Below are 16,196 nucleotides of genomic sequence, written 5' to 3' on the forward strand. Positions count from 1 at the left end.
GATGGCTCCAGCAATGGAACGGGCCAGACGTTTTCATGAACTTTTTCATGTAAATGCTAAAACCCTACAGAAAAAATTTAATTTGCCCCATGCGGACGCTTGTCAGGTGGTTCTGGGTTGCCCTCAAGTGTGTGACTTTCCAGCATCCACCAAGCGTTGGAATTAACCCTCGGGGCTTACGCCCTGGAGTCCTATGGCAAATGGATGTCACGCACTTTTCTGAATTTGGCACGCTGAAGTATCTACATGTCTCTGTAGACACCTGCTCTGGTGTTATCATGGCCACCCCATTGAGTGGCGAAAAGGCTCGCAATGTGATCACCCATTGCCTAGAGGCATGGGCTGCATGGGGTATGCCTCAAATTTTGAAAACAGACAATGGCCTTGCCTACACTGCTCGGTCTTTTGTCTCCTTCTGCCAGCAAATGAGAGTCCGCTTAACCCATGGCCTGCCCTATAATCCTCAGGGTCAAGGCATTGTGGAACGTGCTCATCGCACCCTCAAGGAATGTCTGTTAAAACAAAAAGGGGGAATAGGCCACGGCCACACCCCTAAGGAAAGACTATCCCTAGCCTTATTACACTTAAATTTTTAAATTTGGATATTAATGGCCACTCTGCGGCGGAAAGACATCATATGCTGTTGGATAGTATGCCACCTCCCCCTGGCTTCTGCTTAACCATATGCCTATATAGGGATTTACTGATCCAAAGCTTTGGTCTATTTACATAAATCACTTTTACATAAAGCACTCCAGGACATTGGTGGTTCAGTGATAGGATTCTCGCCTGTTCCGCCCCCTCCTTGTCACACTCTGATTTTCACCAGTCACTTTTCTCTCCACCCTCTCTATATCACATCCTGTTTCCACCCTACTTGGAGAGTATAAAAACAGCTGCTCTTCTGATTAAAGACACCTGGAAATTGCTTTCTGGCTCCGAGAGTTCCAGAGTGTATATCCTGCGGCACGAGTTCCTGATCCCTCTCCCACACAGCAGCCTAGATCGGCTCCAGTTGAGTTCTCTCCAAGCCAGAGAGCACTAGCTCGGGAAGAAGTACCCTCAGGCTATCCCGGCAATATGCCCCATGGCCCACAGAGAGGCATGGTAAAATGGAAGGACATATTAACAGGCACATGGCATGGGCCTGATCCCGTGCTGACATGTGCACGAGGCTCTGTTTGTGTTTTTCCACAGGACAAACCAGATCCGGTGTGGGCACCCGAACGACTGGTGAGAAAGGTCCAAGATGCCCCACCACCAAAGAATACACCAGATGCTCCTGATGACTGCGGTGGTGATGCCGGTGATGACGGAGCCTCGCTGGGGAATCCTGTCCGTGTTTCCAAGGCCGATGCCGATACGGCATGATGCCGGGCTCTTAGGAAACTGGTCTGGGAGTTTCGATACCCTGATGCGACAACTGCGAAGCACCATCGTGGCAGTCAACTCAACGCGGGTGGATGCTTCCATGGCGGCGGGGTTGACCTCCTGGATCAGTCAAGCAATGGGCAGTTTGAAAGAGTGGGCGGGCTTGGGATGCTTAACTGCGCTCTTGGTTCTCACCTCCCTGATGGGCCTGTGGTGTATTTGCAAAATTAGGATCACACAGAGGTGTGAAGTCGCGCTGATTGCACAGGCCTTCACAGCAATCGAGGATGGCCACTCCCCCCAGGCTTGGCTGGCGGCCTTAAAAGCCTGATATGAAACACTCAGGGTGCAAGGCAAAGCACTGCACTTGAGGGTGTAATGCCGTCTCAAGGAGTGCACGTCCAATGCATGCAGGTTGTGCCGCTCCCTAACCCCATAATTTCCTTATCTCCTGCCCCAGAACAAAACAGCACGGGATGGGTCTAGCACTGGCGAAGCTTGATTGCTTAGGCGAGGACTATGACAATATCCCCTCCTTTCTGGGATTGGACCTCTACACTCACCTGCTGCATTGTTAAAACAAAAAGGGGGAACTGTGGAGAGCCATGTGCCGTGCCCCAAGATGGCGCCAGCCTCCTCTACCCTCCAGACCACAGGGAGAAGTAAATAACTCCATAAATGGTCTGAGACTGAGAGCACGCTTGCTTCTGCGATCGTGTGCCTATGAGCAGCTGCCACGTGTGCCCTTGGGATTGGCTGACCCATGAGTATATAAGTTGGAGGTTAGGTTATAGCGGGGCTTTTTGCTGTTCAAGGTTCCCAAATAAACTGCTTGAAGAACTCGGCGTTGCGTGATCCTTGCAGGCAAGGGTGGACGCGATAGGTAGATAGCATCATGGTTATGCAAAAGAGACTCTGGTGCCTGAGTCTCCAAAGTCCCAGGTTCAATCCTCCACACCACCATAAGCCAAAGCTGAGCAGTGCTCTGGTTAAATAAAAAAATAATAGTAACACAAATTTAAAAAATAATAGTAACACAAAAATAATAGTAACATATATCCATCATTGATATGGGACTTCAATGTCCATAGGAACACTATAATTCACCAAATGAAATTTTTAATCTAATCATGAATTCTTCTCTACCTAGTTATCACTATTTTTGTACAACAAGTAATTAAAATATATCAACTATTAATAAAATATGATGGAAAAAACAGGTTATTTTGTTGCCGTAGTTTCATTATATTAGAGCACTAAAGATCAAAATAGAGTATATATAGTTTTTAGAAAATTCTGTTATTTAAATCTTGCCTTAAAAAAATCATCTTTTCCTCCTGTTTTGCTTTTAAAAACTTTTTGACATTTTAGAAGCATTTTTTTTTTACTTTATTTGGAATCCATACAAGTATTCTAAATCTCAAAGTCATATGAGGATGAAAGGTTGAGTGCTTTGATTTGAGTTGATTTTTTTCTGCTGAAGCCCTTTTCATCTGACAATTCAAAATGATCCCCAAGAAAATTCATTCATTATTCCTGCACCCATTAAAGGATTCCAGGGCCTATCTCCATCCAGGGAAGCACAGGAATAAACAGGGAAAGAGAAAGACTAAAGATCTAGTCAATTAGCACAGACACAATCCCACAGGACACCTGAGCTTCCCACTCACACCTTCCCTGCAATTGATATTCATTCTTCCTAGACTTGGAAAATTAGTAATGGAAGTTATATTTCTCCAGGAGCACTATATTGAATTTCTCAGTGGTGGTCTTGGAAAAATAATGGCTTAACTGTTACAGAAAATTAATAGCTAACATTTACTGAGTGTGTATTAACTGTCAGGTATTTTTATACCCACTTTTCAAGTATTAATTATTGTGAGATTCATAAAATCTCCTTGAAATAATGAATAGTATTAACCTCATTTCCAGTGAGGAAGCTGATGTAAAAGGAGCTTTAGATCTTTACAAAGCTATGCCATTTGTAAAACAAAGGCTTAGAATTGAAAACTAGATTTTGTCTCCAAAATCAACATTCAGTTTCTAAACCAGACTAGTTCATTGCCTTTTCATTACATTTACTCATTAAAATGTCTAGTCTCCTTATGTCTGAGGGGTTGATAGGGAGAATTTGAATGCACACACACATATGATGTCATTTGGGACTGGCTGAGAGAACACATTACCATGTGCAAGGACACAGGTTCAAGCCTCTGGTCCCCACCTGCAGGTGGGGATGATTAATGAATGATGAAATATTGCTGTAGGTGAAGCTCTCCTGTCAAGCTCCCCCTTCCTTCTCAATTTCTCACTGTCTCTCACCAATAAATAAATAAACATTTTTCAAAGTATTCTAATAGGCACAGATAATTATAAATCACATAGTGATTTGCTGATGGGAAAAGAAGAAACACAAGCTAAAGAATTGAGAAAGCCACTGAGATGAATAGTGATGGTGATCCCAGTAACTATACTATTATCTCTTTTTTAGTTTTCTGACTTACAGACACTTTTCCACAGGTTTGGCTACATTTTAAACTCTTGAAATTTTGAAAATCATAAAACATTATTTTCTAGTTATAGATGAGAAAACTGATTCAGAAAGGAAAACAAAAACCTTCATTGACCACAGTTGCTATGAGTTGCATCCAGAATGCAAATTCAGATCTGACAACCAGTATTTTGCATACTAACAAGTAGAAGTTGTGAGTATGAATGAATCATAGGATGGAAAAGGTAGGGATACTGAAACATATTTAGTGGTTTCAGATCAATGTTGCATGTCTTTCTATCACAATAGAAACAGTGGGTCAGCCTGAATGAATGTTTTCAACATGTTAGATGAATAAATAACAGAGTATTTGATTTATTTAATCAGTCCTTAGTAAAAAAAAAAACTGTCCTCTTGCTATTATTCATCAAATCCATCAGCCTCTACTGTACTATACTTCATACTTTAGTATTTGATCCCAATATTTTCAAAATTGAAGTGTTAAATATTGTAGATGTGACTTGGCATGCTCAAAGTATTAAATTTAAAATTAAAACTTGAAAGTGCTTATTTAGAAAACTCTATTCATTGCAGTACTATTTATAAAAGCTAAGGTATGGAAACAACCAACATGGCCCATGACGTGTGTAGAGAGATAAATTGCGTCATGTGGAAACGGTGGAATATTGCACTCAGCTGTCAGAGATGAAATGTTTCCTTTTGCTACAAGATGTTATGACATATGGATGAATGGAGGGGTCATATTTACCAGAGTAAGATAAGAGGGAGAAAAATAAATATAAGTTCATTTCACCCCTGTATACAGTATAAAGAAAGCAGAGTGAAATAAAAATAATGAAACTCTTAGATAAAATAGAAATTATCGGGGAGTCAGGTGGTAGCGCAGCGGGTTAAGCGCACGTGGCGCAAAGTGCACGGACCAGAGTAAGGTTCCAGGTTGGAGCCTCTAGCTCCCCACCTACAGGGGAGTCGCTTCACAAGCGGTGAAGCAGATCTGCAGGTGTCTATCTTTCTCTCCCCATCTCTGTCTTCCCCTCCTCTCTCCATTTCTCTCTGTCCAATTCAACAACGACATCAGTAACAACAAAAATAATAACTACAACAATAAAACAACACGGGCAACAAAAGGAAATAAATAATTGTTAAAAAAAGAAACTATCAAAGGGAGAAGAAGAAAAAAATGAACAATTATAAAGGATTCAATAACTGTATTAGAGGGTATGGGTGCTTCAATGATGAACATGGTGTGATAACAAGTACTGTGAAAAGATTAACAGTGAGACTCTAAAACATATCCAGTCCTCTCCTGTAAACCATTAACCCAATACCATTGCAAAAAAAAAAAAAAAACTGAAAATAAATTTTAAAAAATGCCTGACACCATAAGTCTAATTTTGGAAAAACAATACAATATTTAAATCTGGCGAACAAAGTTTACATTTTATGAAAGGAATAGGAAAAACCACATATATTTTGTTAAAATCTCAGTTTGTTTTTGCCCATGTTTGTTTGTATTTTTTTAAAAATGGAATCCATGTTTTTATTCATTTAAAAGTGGAATCCATGTTTGTCTTCATTAAAAATGGAATCTATCATGCCTTCCATAATTTTTTAAAATTATTATTTTTATTGCCACCACCAAAGTTATTGCTGGGGCTCAGTGCCTGTATGATGAATCTGCTTCTCCCAGTGGCCACTGTTTCCAGATATCTAGTCATCATTCTTATTTTTAAAGGACAGAGAAAAGTGAGGTGGTAAAGAGGTTGTGAAAAAGAGATACTTGCAGACATGCTTCTGTACTCCTGAAGCTTTCCCCCATGCAGGACCTTTGAATCCAGGTGCCTGATAATGTGTGCTCTACTGCCTGGGCCCTCATACTTCTGGTTCCCAAGTTTATGGTCTATGTTCAGTATTCCATAGCTATTTTTTTTTTCTTTTTTCTCCAGCCAAGAAGGATCTCCTTCCTTCTCTTTATGGATTTCAGTCTTAATAGAATTATGACTGAAATCATGCAAAACTTGCCCTACATTCCATTATGAATCTTTATGGATTTCAGATTTGAGTCGTTCAGCAATTCACTGTTAGATCACCATCAAAATCTCTCTCCTTTCTCCTCTCTCTCTATTGACACTTACACACACACACACACACACACACACACACACACACACACACACATTTCAGAACAAAATTGCTGTGTTGTTTGTACTTCTGATGCAATGCCTTGTATTTAATCTCTCTTTTATTATTTTATTATCTGTACTCACCTGATAGAGACAGCCAGAAATTGAGAGGTCAGAGGGAAATAGAAAAGGAGACAGAGAGAGACCTGTAGCACTGCATCACCATTGCAAAGCTTTCTCCCTGCAGGTGGGGACTGGGGGCTCAAACTCAGTTCCCTAACATGTGTTCAACCAGGTGTGCCACCGCCCAGCCCTCCTTAACATTTCATCTCTTGCTACAACTTTCACATAAGGTGCTTCTGTGACAAACACTGGTTTGCCTCATTTTAGCATGTGTTCTTTGAGGGCAAGACCAGTATCTTGTTCACTCCTAATAGAACCCCAGTGCAAGCTGAGAGACAGTATGTTCTCAGGTCTTCACTATCTACCATGAACTGACTGCTGATACTGCCCCCCCTCCGCCTTTTTAATGGATCATTTGTGTTATGGTAATGAGTAAGAAGTAGCTGTCAATTCTCTTTTTCATTGACAAGTATCAAGGTGATATGTGATTTACTCAGAGGATATTGTCCAAATGTGACTAATATACAACAAACTGTTCATAAGCAAACCTTGCCCTGGATTCCATTATGAATTCTACAGTGTGTTTGCAGGTGGCTCTGGCAACCCTGAAAAGTACAAGAATGCACTAAGCACATAAACTCATGCCTGATTATTAATTTCAGAGAGAAAGTGTCCAATGCCCTTGTTCACATTCTCCAAATCCTTAATTTCTGTCCCATTCCTGTTCCAATTTTCATGGTCTACTTCACCATTTAACTTCCATGCAAGGTGTCATATCTTGAAACTACTGTGCCCTGTGGTCATACTAAGAAAGAATGGCTAAACTGGGGCAAATTAAAATTTGAAGACTTCTAAAAACTGCTTGTTCCTTACTGCTGGCAAAACACTAGTCCCATTTGAAAACACAGGTAAAGGAACAAGAACAAAATCCTTCACCTATCAAAATTTTTCACAGTGGGGACATGGAGTAACCATTACTAGAGTTGTATCATAAGGTAAGTGTGAATGAATCATTTGTCAATTCTTATTAATGAGTCATACGCAGCCTTAGATGAACAAGAAGGAATAAACAAGTGCTTCAGAGCAGTCTGCTTAGCCAAATGGAACAGATTTTGCAGCCTCAGGCACTGGTAGTGTTCAGTAAATTATCTTTGCCCATGGACTAAATGGCACCCCTTAAAAAGTTCATTCACCTCCCATGGATGAGTAGTTTATATCAGATAACAGATTATTCACCTTCATGAACCTGCCTGCTGTTATTATCTCAAAGATTTGTCACTGTCCTTTCACTTACATTTCTGAATCAGGCTTGAGAATTGAATGGCTTCGAAAGGATAAACAGCTTTTCCTTTGCCAATCTTCTAGACATGAGTGTACATCTGGTGAAGTGCTTTATGGGAGGGGGCAAGATAGTTTAGGAATATTTTGAGGGAGAGAACACTATATTATGCTCTTGTTTGATGGAATAAATCACCAAGTTATACTGTTATCTATAGTTATATGTAATTTCACTAACATATATTTCCAGTGATTCATTCATAGGTGTAAGTGAACTTCAGTGATATGTGTGTCTAGTATTTTTCCATTTGTATTTTAAATGATCTTATATATGAGGGCGTTTTAGGTTGTGGGCACTCAGTGTCTACCAATTTTTTTTTCTTTTTTTTCCCTTTGAGGTAGAAAGTGAGTGACTGAGAGAAGTAGCGAGAGAGAGAAAGGGAGAGAGAAGAAAAAGCACTGAAGTTCCACTCCACAGCTAGCAAAATACTCCCCACTACGCCCCACCTGTAACTACTCTCATGTGATAGCTGATTAGTCAAACCTGGGTCAAGGTATATGGTGATATGTGTATTTTACTAGGTTAAACCCCTCCCAATGACCAAAGTTCGCTACTTTTGTTTATCAGATACACAGTAATACTCGTGCACGCATGCATATACTTATGTATTCATTTGTTTAATTTCCAATGAACAGATGGAAACTATCATTAGACTAATTTTACAGTTATAGAAATTGAAATGTAAAGAAAATAATTTTGGCCAGATAGTACAGCCCTTTGAACACATATGTTACCATGTGCAAGGACCAGGGTTCAAGCCCGTTTCTCACCTGCAGGAAGAAAGCTTCATGAGTAGTGAAGTAGTGCTGTAGGTGTCTCTTTATCTCTCCTACTCTTTTTAAATTTATCTTTATTCATTTATTGGACAGGGACGGTCATAAATCGAGAGCGAAGGTGGAGAGAGAGAGAAAGAGAGACAGAAAGACACCTACACCACTGTTCCACCAATCAAAAAGCTTTCCCCTTGCAGGTTACGACAGGGGCTTGAACCTGAGTCCTTGTGCATTGCAACGTGTGCTTAAAGAGGTGCACCAACATCCAGCTCCCATGCTCCCTCTCCATCTCCCTATTCCTTCTCAATATCTATCTCTATTCAATCATTAAGTTTTTTTTAAATTAACTTCCTTTTAAAAGAGGTTAATTTTGCCTGAATTTATCCAATTAACACATAGTAGAAACGGGATTCAACGTGTATTTGTCTGGTATTCACTCTTGTTTTATTATTTTTTTTCTCCTAAATGTCTGCGTATTCATTGATCTGGATGACTTTTTATATATATATATTTATTTATTTTCCCTTTTGTTGCCCTTGTTGTCTTCTATTGTTGTAGTTATTATTATTGCTGTTGTTATTTATGTCGTTGTTAGATAGGACAGAGAGAAATGGAGAGAGGAGGGGAAGATAGAGAGGAGGAGAGAAAGACAGACACCTGTAGACCTACTTCACCGCCTGTGAAGCAACGCCCCCGCAGGTGGGGAGCCGGGGACTCGAACCCGGGTCCTTGCGCTTTGTGCCACGTGCACTTAACCCGCTGCGCTACCGCCCGACTCCCGATCTGGATGACTTTTTAGGTAGAATCAGAGAAAAGATGGAGGGAAGTGAAGGAAAGACACCATAGCACTGACTCCCTCCAGTATGGATAGGGTTAGGCTGGCGGTCTCTCAAGTCCTTGCACACAAAAACTCCATAGAACATTAATATTCAAGTCAAAACTTTTAAATAGCCCTTTCCGTTTGGTGGCAGCCATTAGATAAGCCAAGAGCTGGGCTTACAAGTACATCCAGGAGCTATGGAGGAAGAAGCAGTTGGATGTGATGCTTTTTCTTCTCGGGGTGCAGTGAGGGCAGTACTTCTGTGCTTCAAAGGGCCTCCCAACCCACCTGGACAGATAAAACACACAGGCTGGGTTACAAGACCAAGCACGGTTACGTCATGTATTGGACTCATGTCCGCTATGATGTCCGCAAATGTCCACTTCCCAAAAGTGCAACGTGTGGCAAGCCTGTCCATCCTGGTGTTAGCCAGCTGAAGTTTGCATGGAGCTTTCAGTCTGCTGCAGAGGAGTGAGCTAGACGCCACTGTGGGACCCTGAAACGACTGAATTTTTCTGGGTGGGTGAGGATTCCATATTCAGGGTCTTGGAGGTTATCCTCGTTGATCCGTTCCATAATGCCATCAGAAGAAATCCCGACACTTAATGCATCACGAAACCGGTCCACAAGCACAGGATGATGCGGGGGGGAAGCCATTCATTTGCAGGCTGCAAGAGTGAGGCCTTGGAAAGGGCCGTGTGTCCCACCACACTGTTAGTGGCTCTAGTTGTGCAGCTTGGAGAAGGCACAATACTCTCTAGCTCCACCTTCACTGCTAATAAGTATTAAAAAAAAAAAAAAAAGCTTACCTAATTTAGGACAGTCAAAAAAAATTGAAACAGGTGCACTAGGTATTGATTTCTGAGATAGTGTTTTGCACCAAAGTAAAGGACTCTGGGGTGGGGAGGAGGGTTCAGGTTCTGGAACATGATGGCTGAAGAGGGCCTAGTGGGGGTAAAACTGGTGGAAAAGTGAAAAATTTTACATATGTATAAATTATGGCATTTTACTGTTGGATGTAAACCAGTAATCCCCCAATAAAGAGAGCTACTGTAGGGGGGTCACTTCACAAGTAATGAAGCAGGTCTGCAAGTGTTTACCTTTCGCTCTCTATCTCCCCCTCCTCTCTCAATTTCTCTGTGTTCTATCCAATAAAATGAGGAAAAAATAATGGACACCTGGAGCAGCGGATTTATACATGCACTGAACCCTACTGATAACACTGGAGGCAAATATATATATTTCTTTGTATCTTGCTTTACTCTAGAGTCCCAAGGTGTGAAAATGCCTAGCTGTTTTTGTTGTCATTGTTTATTTGTTTTTTCTGTGACTCTCAGTGTAAGAGTTCCTGGATAGTCAGAAAATTTAGAAATGCAGCCAAACTGAAAGGTAAGTCTTCTACAGACAATATCTTAGCAAGGAACTGATGGATTTGAAGTTGCCTTCATCAATTCCTACTTGATTTACAACTAGAAAATAAAACATAAAAGAAACTAGTTGAAAAGTCAATGTTGTGTCTGTGCACAATGGCAAACAAAGATTCATTCTCCTCTGGTGCAGTTATTCTTTTGTTCCAACTCATTTTAATTCCACAAATGTTTACAAGTTTCCATCGTCTTCATGATTCAATTTGAACTTACAAAGAAAACTAGGCTTTTAGACTTCTTTTAAAAGTAAAAACTTTGGGAGGGAGGCATAAATCCATATCAACAGGGCTCACATGTTGATTTTCAATGATGTATACCTGAAATTTATTTAAGGCTATAGTGTAATACTCAAATTGCTATCATTTTATTGAGAAAAATGTTGACTTATAGGACTGCAGTTGTCGTAGGTATACAGCTATACATCTTCCTGAAATAGCTGTCCACACACCTCTGCCTACAACACTATAGATGATTATCTCCCTAATATTCTCTTCAAATCCAAATCTACTCCCTACCACACACACACACACACACACACACACACACACACACACACACACACACACAACCCAGTCTTCATATCTGTTATAGTAAACCACAGTCCACTGAAGTCTGTGTTACCCCTTGAAGGAATACTTCAACAACAACAACAACAACAGAAACGGCTAAGGAAAAATCTGAGAGCACAGGACTTCTTGGTATGAAGCCCTAAGAAGACTCTCCAGCACTGCATGTCCTAACATGACTACCTAGCCTCTTTTCTGTGAAAGAATTATAGTTTTTAAATTGTATTTATTTATTTATTTATTTGGTAGGACACCGAGAAATTTAGAGGGTTGGGGGATAGAGAAGGAGAGAGACAGAGAGACACCAATAGCACTATTTCACTTCTCTTGAAGCTTTTCCCTGGAGGTCAGACAAGGGGCTTGACCCTGGATGCCTGTGCACTGTAATGCACACAACTAAATGATCCCTGAAATGACTGATTTTAAACACAAAATAAAATGAAATAAAAACAAGTTTATCCTACCCACGGTTTAAGTAAAAACACCCTTTCCTTTTGATAATGAACGCTTGACCATTGTACTTCAGATTCTCTGAACTTGAAAAATAGAGATTAACCTCTGTGTTTGAAATAATTTGGGCTTCAGATTTGGCAGAGTATTCTCCCTTGAACTATATGGGTTTGGACTACTCTGATTTATATGCAGATTTCTCCCCCAAGTAATGCTTCTGTCCCTCCATATTTAGGGTCTATGTTTATGTTTCAAACAACAGGAAGGGAAAAGTCAGACTTACTTAAAGTCGGTTAATGTAGCAGAGGAGCCTTATGACACCTGCACATTGTCGGTAGGAATATAAATGTTTGCATCTCCTACAGAAAATGACATGGAGGTTTCTTAGAGACTAAAAGAAAAAAAAGGCTGCTATATCATTTAGCAATATCATTTCTATATATCTAAGGAATAACAATTGTGTGTGTTGTGTGCCTGTGTATAGCACAGATGTATGTTCATTGCAATTATTTTTGTGATCACTAAGATCTAAAAAAATTCAAGTATCCAGCCACAGATAATTATATACAGAAGAGATGATAGTGTGTGTGTGTGTGTGTGTGTGTGTGTGTGTGTGTATAATGGCATTTTACTTAGCAATATGATTTTTGTCTTTTTATAGTATAAATGGAATTGAAAGAAGTCATAATAAATGAAGTAACTCAGAAGAGGAAAGATAAACAATGGATGATCTCACTCTTATGTGGACTGTAAATATATGATGTATAGGAGCAAACCTAATCAAACAAAAAATTGTTAGACTCAGATTGCTGACCTTAAATCAAATGGGGTTTTATGGGAATGTCTTCAACGACAGTTGGGGCTTTAAATTGATATCTTGAGTGGGTATGGAATGGGAACAGCAAATTGGAAGATAGTTGAAGTTGTACATAAAAAAAAAAACAGAGTTTTATAGAATCATTATATCAAGTTCTTAAAAAGTTATTTGAATATTTTCAACTGCACAAGTGCCAGCATCACAATCCTCCCTCCTTTTTTTTTTATTCCTCTCAAAGAACAGCTATACTTAAAACTTTTTCTAAGCAGCCATTCAGAGTGACATAGAAGAAAATAGGGTTATTGGAGGCAAGAGAGAGCTCACTGTGTAGAACACACACTATCATACACGAGGGCCCACCTTTTAGCCCGTTGCTACATTTTGGTAATAAGTCCTCAGTGAGGAAGCATCATGGGCAGTGGAACAGTGTTGTAGCATTTCTCTTCCTCTCTCTTTCTTTCTCTGTCTCATAGCCTCCATGTAAACAAACAAACAGCAAAACTAGACTCCACTGGAAGTGGCAAAATCATGTAGGCACAAAGCACTGGTGAAACACTTGTTACAAACAAACAAAAAAGCATTCACCTATTCACAGACAATTAAAGGCTTACAGAGAAATCAGGACTTTGTTTCTGCAGTTTGAGAGAATCTGTGAAAAGGTGCCCTAGTCAATATCAGGTGTACCAGAACTGTATCTGTGTCCAGGTGTGTGAGAGGTAGCTAGTAGGTGTTTTGTGGTGGGTGGAGAGTAGGGGATTTATGAGAAGCATCAGAAAGTTGTAATCGATTAGAGTATATCTTTAAGGTGATGGGAACTTCTGGTCTCCAGTAGATGACTTTTTCAGACATGGTGACTTTATTTGCTATTAATAATGCATTAATAATGCACTGATCAGGGGGTCGGGCGGTGGCGCAGTGGGTTGAGCACATGTGGTGCAAAGCGCAAGGACCCGCTTAAGGATCCCGGTTTGAGCCCCCGGCTCCCCACCTGCAGGGGAGTCGCTTCACAGGCGGTGAAGCAGGTCTGCAGGTGTCTGTCTTTGTCTCTCCATCTCTGTCTTCCCCTCCTCTCTCCATTTCTCTCTGTCCTATCCAACAACGAACAACATCAACAATGGCAATAATAATGACCACAACAAGGCTACAACAACAAGGGCAACAAAAGGGGGAAAAAATGGCCTCCACGAGCGGTGGATTCATGGTGCAGGCACCGAGCCCAGCAATAACCCTGGAGGAAAATAAATAAATAAATAAAAATAATGCACTGAGTAATATGCATCCATGTGCATACACACGTGTGTATGTGTGTGTGTGTGTATGCTTGCATGTGCTTGTGTGTGTAGTTTGTCTCTCTCTCTCTCTGAGATTCTTTTTAAGAATGAAGAGGTCAGAAAGAGCATAGTGGTGATGTACAAAGATTTTCATTCCTGAGGCTTCTAAGTCCCTGCTTAGTTCTCTAGCTCTACCATAAACCAGAGTTGAGCAGTGCTCTGGTCTTACACTCTTCCAGCTTTTTTCTGTATCTCTTTCATTACAATAAAATAAATAAAAATGTTCAAAAAAGATAAGGAGGGAGTCGGGCGGTAGCACAGAGGGCTAAGTGCACGTGGTGCAAAGCGCAAGAACCGGCATAAGGATTCTGGTTAGAGCCCCCGGCTCCCCACCTGCAGGGGAGTTGCTTCACAAGCGGTGAAGCAGGTCTGCAGGTGTCTGTCTTTCTCTCCCCCTCTCTGTCTCCCTCCTCTCTCCATTTCTCTCTATCTTATCTAACAATGACGATATTCACAACAACAACAATAATAACTACAATAACAATAAAAACAAGGGAAACAAAAGGGAAAATAAATAAATAAGTAAAAAATGAAATAAAAGAGATAATGGAAAGAGACCATGAATCTCTGTCAAAGAGAAGAATGAAGAATTATTTCAGTGTACCAAGAAATGAACTGGCCATATACAACTGCTCCAGCTGGGGTTAATATAGGATGATGAGAATCATGGGAATCTTCATTGACTGGACATAATAAGACTAGAATGAGTATGACTGGGATTGCTCTAAAACTACTAGGCAATATAATTTACTAGAGGAACACTGCATTTCAGTGTTTTCCCTTTAGTTTTTTATATAACTGCACAGTGAACTGGTTCTTTTCTCCTATATAAATAGAATGAGTTGAGGTTTGAAAGTGGTTATAAATTGTGTTTGTGATCACTCTTATAGCAAGACAAGAACCAAAATTAGATATTCCATTGTACTCATCCAAAACTTTCCTCTTTTATCACACCATATTGTTTATCCGAGCTAATTACTGTGTGACTTTAAGCAGATCATTTAAACACGATGACATCTGGTCATGCAGAACAAAATGAATGTAGGCAAGCATTTTACTACTGAGATGAAGAGTAAACTACTTGAAGAAAATAGTTCTCTCTCTCTCTCCTATATATATTATTCATTTTTTATTGAGGAAATTGATGCTTTACAGTAAATAGAGTTTTTAATATATGTTCAAAAATTATTAATTTTCTGAAAAACACTCAACCCCAGCCTAGCTCCCTCCTGCACCATCATTCACCAAGTACACCAGGACCTGAAAACACCCCCCCCCCCAAGTGCTGTTCTTCTTGAACATTCTGTGAAGAGGTGGAAGTGGAGCTGGGCTGTTGAAGCAAGGACTTGCTGTTGTAAGGATGGTCCTTACACTAGAAGGAGCTTGCTCCTAATGAAGATAGCAGAATGACTATTTTAAATCGCTCTTCCACCCATAGCATTGAGAAACAGACAAGTTATGAAAGTATGTACAAGATTCCCAATTGCTTCTTCCCTACTGAGAGTGCACTAGATAAAGGATCATGGTTGGTATGAGACCAGTAAAGAGAGAGAAAGAGAGCTTCTGAGTGTCCCATATAGTGAATCATATCAGTCCTCCCCATAACCTCTGAAATGTCTGTTGGGATTGATACAGGAAGCTTTATGAGTTGGAAAAAGATTACCAAAGATAAATTCCACAACACTGGTAATGAAGCAGGAAAGGGTGAAATGAAAAACCAACAAACTTAATGTCATTCCAGAATCCTTCATCTGAGTCAGCTTGGTGAAATGAAGGTCACATAGTGGTCAAGGGTAAATAATAGCTGGCTCAGAGGAAAAATGTCCCTTACATCAAACTAGTGAAGGGAGAAAGAAAAAATGTGAGATGAGCAAACATTTTTCACAGTACACAATCTCTCTTTTAATGTGCCCTAACCTTTTTTATCTATCACCTCAAGATGGAGAACGCTGTGGACTCTTTGAAAGAAGTGTGGTCCCATTCATGGTGTGCAGTGTTTGTGGAGGCATAGCCAGAGCACATTTTTTTTTTAAATCAAAATATTACATTCCCATCTGGTACCATCTGCCCACTCTCCTCCCAAATGAGAAGGTCGGACTAAAAGCAAACAAAAGTAAATAAGAACAGAAAGCCTTGGTTTTAAGACCATTTCAGATCACAAAGAGAGGAAGAGTAAGTGCATGAATATATTCATATGGGGAGGTGAGAAAGTATACCAGATTTCCATGCCTGAGGCTCCAGAAATTCCTGATTCAATTCCTAGCACTGCTCTATCCTAAACTGATCAGTAGTGTTCTGATAGCTCTTTCTCTAGTAGGTAAAAAAAATGAATATAATAATGTCACCAGTTAATATTCCTTCACGTATCCTACAGCTTTTTAAAACCTGCATCAGTTGACCATGTGTAGGAATTTTACTTGTGTTTGCCTTATTTCTCTACACTATCTGCAGCTCACCCTTCTGAGTCTGCATGTTCTTCAGTGTTTACTGGAATGGTCAACAGTAAGTAGCAAAGAGATGAAATGGATATTAAATGACTCAAGT

The 16,196-nt window shown here is 40.1% G+C and overlaps 1 pseudogene; it reads left to right on the forward strand.

Moving 5' to 3' along the window:
* The first annotated feature begins 1,847 nt into the window (after nucleotides 1-1,847).
* LOC103123105 (large ribosomal subunit protein eL15-like) lies at nucleotides 1,848-10,001 on the forward strand (annotated as a pseudogene).
* The last annotated feature ends 6,195 nt before the right edge of the window (nucleotides 10,002-16,196 follow it).

This window comes from Erinaceus europaeus, chromosome 1 (assembly GCF_950295315.1).
Source record: "Erinaceus europaeus chromosome 1, mEriEur2.1, whole genome shotgun sequence".
NCBI lineage: Eukaryota > Metazoa > Chordata > Mammalia > Eulipotyphla > Erinaceidae > Erinaceus > Erinaceus europaeus.